The sequence below is a fragment of the Macaca fascicularis genome, chromosome 1, assembly GCF_037993035.2.
Source record: "Macaca fascicularis isolate 582-1 chromosome 1, T2T-MFA8v1.1".
Classification (NCBI taxonomy): Eukaryota; Metazoa; Chordata; class Mammalia; order Primates; family Cercopithecidae; genus Macaca; species Macaca fascicularis.
In genome coordinates this window covers 32,785,675-32,799,646 of record NC_088375.1, presented here as the reverse complement: position 1 = coordinate 32,799,646, position 13,972 = coordinate 32,785,675, and the positions used below count along the sequence as shown (strand labels likewise).

The following is a 13,972-nucleotide window of genomic DNA, read 5'->3' as shown; positions in this document are numbered from 1 at the left end:
CGAAAGCTGTCTCTCAAAAGAAGAGTAGTTATCTACAGACAACAGGACCTTGCTCCAAAATCCTAGAGGCCGCCACTGTTATTCACCTATGGGAGTCTACCAAAGGCTTCAAACAGCATCCCTATCTGCCACTGACACCTCAAGCACCATTGGATCTGCTGGGTCGTATGGCCCAAGTGGCAGAGCAGCTTGTACAGCAGCCTGCGCCTGTTGCAGAGCCTTCTCCTGTTCTGGATAGCCCTCTAAACTGGCAGCCTTTCAGGTCGCTTGATAAATGCATCAGAGTAATGCACCCAAATGAGGAATGTGTTGCCTTCAATATCCAAATAGGGGTGCCTTTTTCTTGGTTATAGGAGGGGCCAAATGCAGCAACTTATCCTTCACCTTAGGAAGAATATCTCGACAGGCCCCACACCACTGGACACCTAGAAATTTTACTGAGGTAGAAGATTCCTGAATTTCAGTCAGATTTATTTCCCATCCTCTGGCACACAAATGTCTCACCAGTAAGTCTCGTGTGTATGCTACCTCTTGCTCACTGGATCCAGTCAGCTTAATATCATCAATGTAATGGACAAGTGTAATATTTTGCAGAAGCAAAAAGCGATCAAGGTCTCTCGGAATAAGATTACAACACAAAGCCAGAGAGTTGATACATCCCTGAGGTAGGCCAGTAAAGGTATATTGCTGGCCTTGCCAGGTGAAGACAAATTGCTTCTGGTAGGCCTTATGAACAGAAATGGAGAAAAAGGCATTTGCCAAATCAATGGCGGCATACCAGGTACCAGGAGATGTGTTAGTTTGCTCAAGCAATGAAACCACATCTGGTACAGCAGCTGCAATAGGAGTCACCACTTGGTTAAGCGTATGATAATCCACTGTCATTCCCCAAGATCCATCTGTCTTCTACACAGCCCAAATGGGAGAGTTGAACTGGGATGTGGTGGGAATCACCACCCTGTCCTTGATGGTGGCACTAATCTCCACAATCCCTCCAGGGATGTGATATATATATATTTTTTATTTACTGCTTTTCTAGGTACAGGCAGCTCTAATGGCTTCCATTTGGCCTTTCCCACTATAGTAGCACTCACCCTACCAGTCGGGAAGCCAATGTGGATGTTCTGCCAGCTGCTAAGTATGTCTATGCCAATTATGCATTCTGGCACTGGGAAAATGACCATAGGATGAGTCTGGGGACCCATTATAAGTCAGATCTGAGCTAAAACTCCACTAATTACCTGACCTCCATAAGACCCTACTTTAACTGGAGGACCACAATGACGTTTTGGGTCCCCTGGAATCAATGTCAGCTCAGAGAGCCAGTGTCCAGTAGTTCCTGAAATGTCTGGTCATTTCCTATTCCCCAATGCAGTTACCCTGGTAAAAGGCTGGAGGTCCCCTTGGGGAAGGATGGGAGAAAGATTCACTGCATAAATTGTCAGTAATGTAGTGGGGTCCTTCCTCAAGGGGACATGGCCTCCTCTTCATTCAAGGGGTTATGGGTCTGTTAACTGGCTCAAGTCTGGAAATTGAGGGGCTGTGATTATCTATTTTTATAATTCAAATTAGTGTTTTGTGTATTTGACCTAGAAGTTTTCTTTTGTATAATTTAAGTAGGAATGCAGTAAGCTTCCTATCAATTTCACTTCTAGAATGTGATTAGCCAATGTCAGAGCTCTACATGAGTCATACTATTCTGATTTCCACTTTGCCTCTCCTTTACATAGCTATGCCCACTTTACCTTTGACAGTTGAGTGCTGCCACTTGGCCTGGGCCACCTCAGGATCCAATTATTCCCATTGTACTTAAATTTTGTAGTTGAGTGACTGCCGTTCCAACCATTAGATCTGACATACAAAGAAGAGCAATTACAGAGCTCTTCAAAGATGCAGGTGCTGCCCTCAAAAATCCACTTCACAAGGTATTGGTCAAGGGTATATCTTCTGGACCCTCCCAGCTGGAATGAGTAGTTTTAAAGTGACTAATCTACTCCACCATCCCAATCTCCCTAAGCCTTTGGATCCCTTCCTCTACATCAAACTAAGGGAGATCAGGTATTTCCAGCTCGCTCACAGTGGGCCATCTTTTAATCCTTATTTCAGCTAACCAAGCAAATAAACTATTAGAACCTTTTTTAACTCCCCAAACTGCAGCATTAAATACACAGTCCCTACTTAGTGGACCCAAATCAATAAATTCACCCTGATCCAACTCTATGTTCTTTCCCCCATTATCCCGTACCCTTAATATCCATTCCCATGCATGTTCTCCAGATTTCTGTTTATGTAAATTAGAGAACTCAAGCACTTCTTTTCCATTGTAGTGCACTTTCTCAAGGGTGACACTGTAAACCTCACCTCTAGAGGCCCGCCAGGACTTTAGTCTAGTTATAAGTCTAGAAGCAAACAGGGGTTTTGGGGGTGGCTCCTGAGGAGAATCAACATTATTTTGCCTGGCAACTGCCTCAGGTGAGGCTATCACTGTTGCCTCAGGCAGCACTTGGGTTTATCTCCTCAGACAAAGGTAAAAAGGCTGATGGCAGCATGGATCAGGGAGAGGGTGTTGCCAGTACTGGGGATGGGGAAACTGTTCTTTCTGGCAAAAAGGTTCATCAGAGTTTAAAAGCTCAGTGTCCCGTGCTTCATCAGGGTCCTCCCACACATCCCCATTCTAAGTTGCAGGGTCCCATTTTTTTTTCCAATCAATGCACTCACTTTAACAGTAGACACCTGGAGAGGCTGTCCATGCACCTTTCATTATAGATCAGCCACTCACATGATAAGACTTTGTGTCTGCTTTTCAACAATTTCAGCTCTTTCTCTACAGGAGATAAGATTCTTACTCAGGGCAATCTTAGCAGATTTGAGGCTCAGTATCTGCTCCTGAACCTGGGAGAAAGAATCCCTGAGGCCATCATCTTCTTTCATCACTTTGCCCACTGAACTTAGGAGCAACCAACCAGCTTCATTATGTTCCTTGATTCTCCACGTATGGTCAAAGGTATTATGTATAGAATCACTAAACTCCTTGCCTCTCATGAGCAGTGAATCAAGAGTGTCAAATGCATTTATTTTGCATATGTCTTACAACAGTTTATGCCAAGGACTATTAATGTTCTCCACACTATTAAAAGTAGAATCCTTAGCATTTTGGGGTCTAATCATATTAAGCAGTCAACTCCAGAAACCCCCAAATCAATGAAAGAACCCCATCTTTAATATTCTGTTTCTCTAGAACCACTCCTGTTACCAAAATCTATTAGATTTTGTATTACGTATAGATTATATTAGTAATAGATTATATTACTATTGGATTTTGTATTACATATAGATTACATTAGTCATCTATATGTATTAGGGTTCCATGGAGGGACAGAACTAATAGGATATATATATACACATACATATAAGGGGTAGTTTATTAAGTATTAACTTACACAATAACAAGGTCCCACAATAGGCTGTCTGCAAGCTTGAGGAACAAGGAGAGCCAATCTGAGTCTCAAAACTGAAGAATATGGAATCAGATGTTTAAGCGCAGGAAGCATTCAGCATGGAGAAAGATGTAGGCTGGGAGGCTAGGCCAGTCTCGCCTCTTCACGTTTTTCTGCCTGCTTTATATTCGTTGGCAGCTTATTAGATTGTGCCCACCAGATTAAGGGTGGGTCTGCTTACAGAAAAAAAGTAGTCAGAAAGGTGTTAATAAAATGTGAGGAAAATAGAGTGATCAAGGGACAGAAAGTGCATATGAGGTCAAAGTGTAATGGAAGAATATTTTAAGGACCGGACACTGGGATCAGAGGGCAGGATCCTGGAGTACTGCCCAAGTAGAGGTTGGTTGATGGGGAAAGAAATAGAATATACTGGAGTCAACAATGTCTGGCAGTTTGGAGACTGGGTTGTTGGATTGTCTGACAAATGTTAAAATATCCTAGGACTGTGTCTCAAATAAATGGGGACAATGACTGACAGACATTCCAAAATCATCTATGAAGGAAAGGAACTGTAATGGTTAATACAGAGTGTGAACTCAATTGGATTGAAGGATACAAAGTATTGATCCAGGCTGTGTCTGTGAGGGTGTTTCCAAAAGATATTAACATTTGAGTCAGTGGGCCAGGGAAGGCAGACCCACCTTAGTCTGGTGGGCACAATCTAATCAGCTGCCAGTGAATATAAAGTAGGCAGAAAAACATGAAAAGGAGAGACAGGCCTAGCCTCCCAGCCTACATCTTTCTCCATGCTGAATGCTTCCTGCCCTCGAACACTGGACTCCAGGTTCTTCAGTTTTGGGACTCAAACTGGCTCTCCTTGCTCCTCAGCTTACAGATAGCCTATTGTGGGACCTTGCTCCTCAGCTTGCAGAGAGGAGACTGCAGAGGAAGTTAGGTCTTCAAGAACATCTAGGTCTCAGTTAAGAAAAAGGAGTTTCAAAACCCCGTCTCTACTAAAAATACAAAAATTAGCCAGGCGTGGTGGTGCAGACCTGTAATCCCAGCTACTCCAGAGGCTGAGGCAGGAGAATCGCTTGAACCTGGGGGATGCAGGTTGCAGTGAGCCAAGATTGCACCACCTCACTCCAGCCTGGGCATAAGGATGAAACTCCCTCTCAAAAGTTAAAAATAAAAGAAAAAAGGGTTGAAGAGTCTCACTCTTTGGGGACATAGAGGAGTGTATGTTAACAATGGAAGAAGGGCTAAAGGTCACCAACACCCCTGAAGAATTCTCAGGTCTTTGGTAGGGGTAAATGACAGTCTGACTCAAACTCAGTTTATGTTTCAATAAATATAAGAATCCTCCGTCTACTGAAGGAGAATTTCAATGTAACCACGACATCTACACCCTATAAAACATTAACAGTATCAATATTAATGCAAGGAAAGCTTTTTATGCCAGAATAAATAAAAATAAAGGTATGAGTTTACATATGAGACAATGTGGCTCTCAGCAGGAATGCATAAGTTTCCTCTAAACTTGCTCTGGCTCACTCATACTCTTTGTCTCCTTTCATTTGCGTTTCTGGTTTCTTTTCTCATTATCGAAACTATTTACTTGACAGATGATAGAACCCCAGCTGAAGGTGGAGTACAATTAGCATATAAACAAGATTTTTAAAGTGCTGGAACAGAGATGGACTTTAGAGCCTTATGCTCTCTGGAGACTTGACCCCAAAATAATCAAGAGAGATTGTGCTTGGGCGATCCCCAGCCAGCCCTAAAAATGCCCGTGCCTTGCCTTGGGTGATCTAGGGTGCATCATCATATAACTTGGCTGCAAGTTGCCACCAGGTCTTTCATTTGGCTTTAATACTCTAAATAAAGAGTTAGTAACAAGTACATAGTCCTTGAAATAAATGTGGTAGAGTGGAAAAAATGAAGATATTAAGACTCAGATAAGCCTAGTTCTGAACGTCAGTTGTCATGCCCAACTGTACTTCCCGTGGCAAGTTACTTCAACTCTGAATAATAATAGCAGAAGTCACCATGTAAGATAAGTCAGCAAAGGGCCAAGTATTTTATGTGCTAAATCAGAATATCCCCTACTCTACTAGTATCCTGGGGTCAGCCTCCCCTAACAAAATAGCCTGAGCCCCTAGGCAACATGCTACATCAGAGAAGTCTAATATTTTCTCCAGTATTTCTAAGATTGGCCCAAATGTTCTTCAAATTTCTGCTGTCAGCTCACCTCTTACCTCTTCTCTCCCTCTTCCTCCTGAGATGTTGTTCTCTCTCCTTTCCTCTTTCATTGAAGGTTAAATAAGGCTCCTTCTCCTTAGGCCTCCACATAATACAACACAAAGTTTTTCCCAATGGTTTGGTGATATGGAAGCAATTACAGAAAAGGAAACAGGCTGGAGTTTAATATCACAGTCTTGCCAACCCCGCTACCACTTCTAGAACCTAGGCCTAAGGCTGCCATGTACCTGGGATCTCAACCTCCCACTGTGAGCTTTCTCTCATTCTCTCAGCTACAGGGCTAGAAAACAGAAATTTTCTGTTACTTTGTTATGCAGGGCACTTTTAGACCCCCTTAGTTTTATTTCATACCCCTGAGCTTTGCCTTCAATAACCACAAACGGCTCTTTAATGTGGGTTTTCTAGGCTGAATGATATGAAGCTTTGAAATGGCAATTTTTCTTGCACTTCTGATCAGGAACCCCTCTCTTATCGATAGTTCTTGTAAGTGGAAAGGAAGTAAATAGAAAAGTAATTCTCACCCTGTCCCTAGCATAGGGGTCATGAAGTTCTGGGATTCCATTCTCCTCTTATACAGATATCACTTTAAACCTGTGAGTAAATTTAAGCCTAGAGAATTGAAATAATTTTCTCAGTGTCATAAAGCTAGTAGGTAATATTTTAGAACTCAGTGCGTAGACTTCTGCTCCCTCTTGGAAGTCAGTTGCCATGTAAAAAGTCCAACCACCTTGAGACCACCATGATGTAAGGAAGCCCAGTTAGCCATGTGGAGAAAAAAAGCCTTGTAGAGAGCATTGAGGAACCAGACATATGAATGAAGCCTTCTTGGATCTCCCAGCCCATGTTAGGCACTAGCTGAATGCAGATGAATGAGTGACAACAGCCAGTGTCATATGAAACAGAACTATCTGGCCAAACCACATCCAAATTGCTAACTATTCCTGTTTATAAACCCAAAAGATTAAAGAAACAATAGATTAAAGACTATTTGATTTGACAAACAGTTGCATTCCTTCATTTATTCATGTACAATACATTCATTAAGCATCTACTATGTGCCGGGCACTGCTCTAGGACCAGTGGACTCCACCACGGAAGGGGTAGACAAGGCCTTTTCTCAAGGAACTTCAATTCTAATGCTAGGAAGACAGACAACACGTAAAGAAACAAATCAATAAAGTATAAAATGTTGGGGGTAGGTGGGGCACAGTGGCTCATGCCTGTAATCCCAGCACTTTGGGAGGCCGAGGCGGGCAGATCACAAGGTCAGGAGATCGAGACCATCCTGGCTAACATGGTGAAACCCTGTCTTTACTAAAAATACAAAAAAAAAAAATTAGCCGGGCATGGTGGCGGGTGCCTGTAGTCCCAGCTACTTGGGAGGCTGAGGCAGGAGAATGGTGTAAACCCAGTAGACAGAGCTTGCAATGAGCCGAGATCGTGCCACTACACTCCAGCCTGGGCAACTGAGCAAGACTATGTCTCAAAAAAAAAAAAAAAAAAAAAACAATGTGGGGGGTAATGGTAAAAATTATGAAGAAAAATAGTGTGATCCAGGGATACAGGTGGGAGCAGGGAAGGATGTTGGTCAGGAAGCAGTGTCTATTTTTAAAGTCCTCTCTGAAAAAGTGACTTTTGAGCAGCTTTGAATGAATCGAGAGGGTGAACTATGTGAAGGAATGAAGGAAGAACATTCTAAGAAGAAGGAAAAACAAATAAAAGCCCTGAGGAAGAAACAAGCTTGGTTACTCAAGGAAGAGCAAGAAGGGCAGTGTGGCTGGAGTGATAAGAGAAAGGGGTAAGATTGGAGAGACTCACAGGGGTCACACACTGGAGGGCCCACATGCCTCAGTGGGGAGTGTGGATTTTATTCTAGTGTGCTCTCGGAAGGCACTGGAGGTCTTTGAGCCATCTATCCTGGCTGCTGCGTGAAGCACAGACAACAGAGGGGAAAGCGTGTAAGCAGAGAAACTGGGAGGTTATTGTAATTGTCCAGATGAGCAATGATAGTGGCCTGAACCTGGGTGGTAAGAAGTGATAAGACACGGGATTTAGTCTGAACAGAGTACCTCAATTTCACATAAAATTATTATTCAGAGTGAATCCTCAGCTCTGAGGTTTGGAAGCATTTCCATTTTTTTAAACTGATGATTGAAAGAGCTGAGCTGAGTACTTCATCAATGCCCTGGGAGGCAATGCCTGGCATTCCAAGCCTGCCCTTTGAGTGCAGAGAGGCCCAAATCACCAGGACAGCACTCAGGTGGGCAGAGCAGAGATCTTATTGGATCCAAAGGGAAAGCCCCATGTAAGCATGCATCAAAGCGGCCTCTGCTTCTCTTCCTAGGTGAGAGATCAGCTAACTTTTCAGTCAGTCATACAACTATCATTGTGGCTGTCCTCTCTGACACCTTAGAGGAGATCTTAGTTGTTTGGCACGTTCCTTGGAGAACAATGGAATTAAACCTTTTGTAGCCTAACAAATATTCCTCAATATGCAGAGCTGATTTCTGGGGAAAAGAAGGACCAGTTGGCATATGGCATTTGGAATCTTCTGGAAAGGAAGTAACCTAGATTCCTACTCCTTCCTACCCAACATTTAAAATTACAGAAGCAGGAGTGGCCTGACCATGTTTTGTTGGCAGGAAAGGATCCTAAAGGCCCCAAAGACAAGAGGGGTGATGGGATGCCATGCTGGGGACTCAGGCTTATCACTGAGGCCTGAGGCTTATGGGTTTGAATCAACTCTGGGAGAGTGTATGGCTGAGGCAGAAAGAGGCTCACAGTGAAGTCAACAGAACTCAGGGTATTCCTTTGGGAGCAATGTTTAAGAGTGAGAGTGTGAAACTTAGGGAGCTGTACCCTTGCAGCCTAAGTGTGGATTCAACAGTACTGACAATAGCCTAGAACTTTGAAGATGCCATGGGATTGGCAAATAGTTTTCAACAGGGATACCACGTGGCAGCGGGAAACATAAAGTGCATTCGATCAGACCCTGCTTTGTCACCTATTGTGTTTGAGCCAAAAGTCTGGCTCCCTTTGGACTGAGTGACTCCCTGGTGTTCAGAAAAATGGAAGAGAAAAGGGCATCTCATGAGATCCTGGATTTCCTACAAATAAGGATAAAAGTGCACCCTGGTGATTAACTGAAGAAATGAAAAGCACCATCTACTTACTTGGTAGTGGCCACATATGCAGTATGGTATATCGTACAGCATATATATGATAAATAATATATATACCTGATATGTATGGAAAAGACATGCTGCCTTACAATCATGAAAATTTGGCAAAAGCTGTCTTTTCTGGTAGGACAATGGGTGTTTTTATTTATCTTTTTAATTGTATGGACTTTCAAATACTCTAAAAATTTTCTACATGCATTACTTTTTCCAAAAAAAGTAAATCAAATATAAAAGAAGGGAATGTTTAGCCCTCATCCTGCCAGACAAATGCCCCTGCAGGTGACCCCAGGAACTTATCACCAATGATAACTTCCACATCCTTTTGTGGCTCCTGTGATAGCCATAGGTGGTGATTCCTAGGCCAGTGAGTGGCCAGGACCTGTGCTCCCCTCAGCAGGAATCCTGGCTGGCCTGTCTTCCCCAGCCCAGAATAGGACGAATAGGAGGACCTTCCTGGCCTCCTGTTACTGATCAGGCTCCTTCCCTCTACCGTTCTGGGGACGCTAATGAGGTGACCACTCATGGGTGTCAAGAAGGGATTTCCCACACAGGCTCCTTCGTACCACATGTGGCTTTGCAGAGTTTCACTTCAGGTGCCAGGTGGCACACCCACACAGAGACAAACAGACCCTCTCTCATATGATTTGCATGACCCGGCCTATCCTCCTGGGGTCACTTCATTGTCACTAACATTTACATATGGCACTCACCTGGCCTGAGCTCTGTGCTGAAGGCTGAGACGCACGCAAAGATGAAAGCTCCGACTGTCTTCAACACATCTTCAATCTAGATGGGACCTGGGGGACATAGAAGAAAGAGTCGCTGACACGAAGTAGAACATGCTGAGGGTTAAAATAGGGATAATCTCCTGATTGACTTCCTCCCATGCCAACCAAAATTACTCCTATCTGTTATCAGGTTCAGCCTTCCAAACCTCTCCAATGAGTGCCCTCGTATCCCTTCCCACCACCTCTGCAATGGTTCAGTCCTCATCCAGCTGTTACCAAGGCTCTTGTACTGGCCTCTCACCACCATTCTTCCTTCATGCATTTGCATTGCCAGAAGGTAATCCTTCATTGCTGTGTTAGTCAGCATTCTTCAGGGAGATAGAACCAACAGGTTATATAGGGTGAGTGTGTGTGTGTGCGCGTGCGTGTGTGTGTGTGTCCTGTCCTTAAAAACATTGAATAGCATCCCATTACCTTCATGAGGAAGTCTTAACTCCTTAGCACAACACTTTCTTCTATGTCCCCCAGGTCCCGTCTAGATGCCTTTCCCAGTGTAACTGTAACCTATCTTTCCCACCTGAGCTCTGTCTTTAAATTTTTTCTTCCCGCGCTCCAGCCCCAAGAAGAAGGCCCCTATAGCCATCCCCCTCCCCACTTCGCTCCCCACAAACACAGCACTTCGAGAGGCCAAGTCGGGAGGATCACCTGAGGTCAGGAGTTTGAGACCAGCCTGGCCAACATGGTGAAATCTCATCTCTACTAAAATACAAAAATTAGCCAGGCGTGGTGATGGGCTCCTGTAATCCTAGTTACTTGGGAGGCTGAGGCATGAGAATTGCTTGAACCCAGGAGGCGGAGGTTGCAGTGAGCCGAGATCACGCCACTGCACTCCAGCCTTGGTGACAGAGCGAGACTGTTTCGAAAACAAACAACAACAACAACAAAAATACTCTAACAAGACCAGATTTATCAACATTCCTTAAATTCAACATAGCCTGAAATATCCTTTTCTTTAACTTCTGCTTTTCTTTTCTCTTTTTCTTTTTTCTTTTATGAGATGGAGTCTCACTCTGTTGCCCAGGCTGGAGTGCAGTGGTGCCATCTCAGCTCTCTATAACCTCTGCCTCCCGGGTTCAAGCAATTCTCCTTCCTTAGCCTTCCGAGTAGCTGGAATTACAGGCACACACCACCACAATCAACTGATTTTTGAATATTTAGTAGAGACGGGGTTTCACCATGTTGACAAGCTGGTCTCGAACTCCTGACCTCCAGCGATCTGCCCTCCTCAGCCTTCCAAAGTGCTGAGATTACAGGCTGAGCCACCTAAATTCTGCTTTTCAAAATTCTGTTCACTCTTCAGGGTACAATTCAAATGTTTTCTTTTCCACGGAGCCTTTTTCAGACTCCAGCTGGGAATTAATCCCACCTCAGACCACAACACTTGGCTTATATCTTCTTAAACGCATTCATTGTGTTATGCTTTGCCATCATCAACTTAACCTTGAGCTCCCAGAAAACAAATACCACATACCACATGTCATTTCCCTTTGTGTCCTCAACAACACAGGGCATTGCACACAGCAGACACTTCTCCTCCTCTTTGAATCAAGAAGCAAGTCATTCTTATCTTATTTTCAATACAAGAAATATTTAAGAAGCCCCATGACTAAGGGCGTGGTCCACAGATGCCAGGTGACTGAGAGGTACCAATTGATCCAAGGATGGATATCAATCTTCATAATTTAATTTTGTTCAGTGAATTTACTTATATTGGTGTCTCTTTCCCTCCCCAATACTCCCTCTCTCTCTGTACCCACACACACAAACACACACTCACACTCACACACACATCTCCTATATATCCCATTGGTTCTGTTTCCCTGGAGAATCCTAATATGGCAATGAACTCTTAATGGGCCGGAAAATTAAGCCACTCCTGCCAGCATAGAGAGCCTGGTCCCAAGAGAAGTTGCATGTCAATACAATACAGTTTTTCATATAGGAACATGTTTTCCCTAGCTCTGACATTTCCCCCACGTGAAGGGATGTCCGTTCATGTGACATTCCTGGCCCTTCCCACCCTTCACCTGGTTGGTGAGTTGGAGGGAAGCACCAGACAGAGTCTTCCAGCCCCTTCCTCTGTTTCTTCTTATTCCCTTCTGCCTTCTTATGCTCAAAGTCTTACCTGGAAATATGTCCCCTGCTGGGACAGGGTAGGCAGATCTGCCCAATCCTGTGCTCAAATAGCAGGGTCATTTGTTTCTCACTGTAAGTTGCTTCTTCCCATGTAGCTTCTGGCAAGTAATAAAGATAATATTTTTGTCTCCCTCTTTACTGTTGTGTCTCCTGTTCAGAATCCCAGGCAGGGAGGAGGCCCCCAGGCAATGCATGTATCTTGACTTCACAGCTTCTGAAGTGTGCCTACCTAATGAATAGCCCAAGGTGGGCCCTTGGACAATGCCCAAGAACGCTGGAGTGATGGAGCTGAAGTGGTCTCAAAGGTGTCGAGTCCAGCCCCGCTTGGTACTGAGGAGGATTATTACCCTTGCTTCTACCACATGGGAGGTCATGAGGAGCAAATAAGAACATATATGTAAAAATTTCTGTAAAGCCCATTCTGGTATAAAATGCAAGGCAGAATTACTATTGTGGCTGCCGTAATCCTGTTGATGTGGGATCCCAGATACCCACTCCACCAACGTCCACCCAAGCTCCCTAAGGCCATTACATTCATGCCCTCAATAAAGACAGTTTTCCCAATCTTATACTTGGTTCCTGGCCAAACCGCTTCCAAATCTGACTTTGAGGCTTCCCTCCCTCTCCTTCCTTCTCCTCTCCTCCATCCCCTCCCTCTCCTTCCTTCCCTCCTTTATTTATCCAGGACAAGGAGATGGGGTTAGAGGGGTGAGATGTGGAGAAAGGCACAAGCATGACCCAACCTGAGGGTATTTTTCCTCCACTGCTCAAGCAGATAATGTATTTTATAGTCTGCCAGTCCCCAGAGAAAGTTGGGAGCTTTTTGGTTTTATGCCATATTTGGGTGCACTCACCTCCTTTGGGGAAAAGGAAAACATTCCAGCAGCACAGAGCAGTCCTGCCTGCACAGAAAGTCCTCCTGCAGCCTTAACTCACAAGCCCTCGGAATTCCTGTAGGTGGGGCCAGGAGACTGGTGAGTCTGTGAAAGGGACGGTGCACCTTGCTGCTGCCCGCTTCAGCTCTCTGCCAGAGAGCAACTTTGCTTCCGAGATGATAGCAGCAATCCCACCTCTAGCTCCCAGCTCCCATTTGGTGGAAAACTGTCTGAGCAAAAATCTCACCCTGAGCCAGCTGGTTTCCTTCTCTCTAGGTCAACCTCTAGAGAGAAGGGTGAAGGAAGAGGACCGAGGAGGAGAGGGGCATTTAGAACAAGAAAAGGGTCAAGAAGGGTTTTGTTCTCTTCCCAAAAGGACTGAGCCTGCAGAGCCTAAGAATTCCTCTTTACAAGCTGGGAGGATTGAGGCCACAGCCGACCAAGGGATGCCATGCATTTGGCACTGATCATCCCTCATCTGGACCATAAGAGGCCTGTGTTGCCTCAACCTCACCCCTGCTGCCAGAACATATGTGGCAAATGCTGTGACTGCAAATTCTTAAGGAACAGGGCTTTGGAGCAAGTGAGGCCCCTACTCTGGGTGGGAGTTCAAACCAAGAGACACATCTGGGAGGACACGGTCCAAGGGTGATCTGGAAGGTGCCCAAGGGAGCTCAAGGGGATCCTGGGACTAGGAGCCTGTGCTGGGGCACAGTTTGATGTTATATTTTCTCCCTTCCCAGCTGTCTTCCCCACTTTGACAGAAACAAAATATCAAGCACTATGAATGAATATTAGTCCACAAACTTGGTTGTACAAGAAATAGAAATGTCCTACAGCTTTATTTACTTTCATTTTAATGTGCCTCTGAGCCCCATTCCCTCCAGTCTGGTGAGAAATCCAGTCTGGTCATTACTGCAGCCCCCACCTACCCACTAGGGTAATGCAAAGGGCCCGGGCATCAGGTTCTCTAAGCAAGCTTGAGCTGCAAGAGAAACTTCCTTCCTGTGGAGCCTGCAGGAAAAGGAATGCAACCAAGTAGAAGAGGGGACACACTGTCACTCTGGGGAATGTTTTTAGGAACTTAATTATCATTGCTTTGTGATAACTCAGCAAAGGAAGTTTTTGAAAGAAGGATTTTGTCTTTCATTTAGAGATCCAATTCTAGTCTCCCAAATGTGATCTAAATTTTGCTTATCCATTCATTCAACAGATGCTCTTCTAGGTGCTGGGGATGCATCAGCAATGCCTGCTTTCATGAAGCTCATATTCTAGCAGGTGATGACAGAAAA

At 44.5% G+C, this 13,972-nt stretch overlaps 1 long non-coding RNA gene across 1 annotated transcript in view; it reads right to left on the bottom strand.

Annotated features, from left to right (window-relative positions):
• LOC141408753 (uncharacterized) overlaps window positions 1–9,819 on the bottom strand; it is a 49,038-nt gene extending 39,219 nt beyond the window's left edge. Inside the window, exon 1 of the long non-coding RNA XR_012425217.1 lies at window positions 9,592–9,819. This is a non-coding gene — a long non-coding RNA (uncharacterized lncRNA). The remainder of the gene's footprint in view (window positions 1–9,591) is intronic.
• Window positions 9,820–13,972: the final 4,153 nt, after the last annotated feature.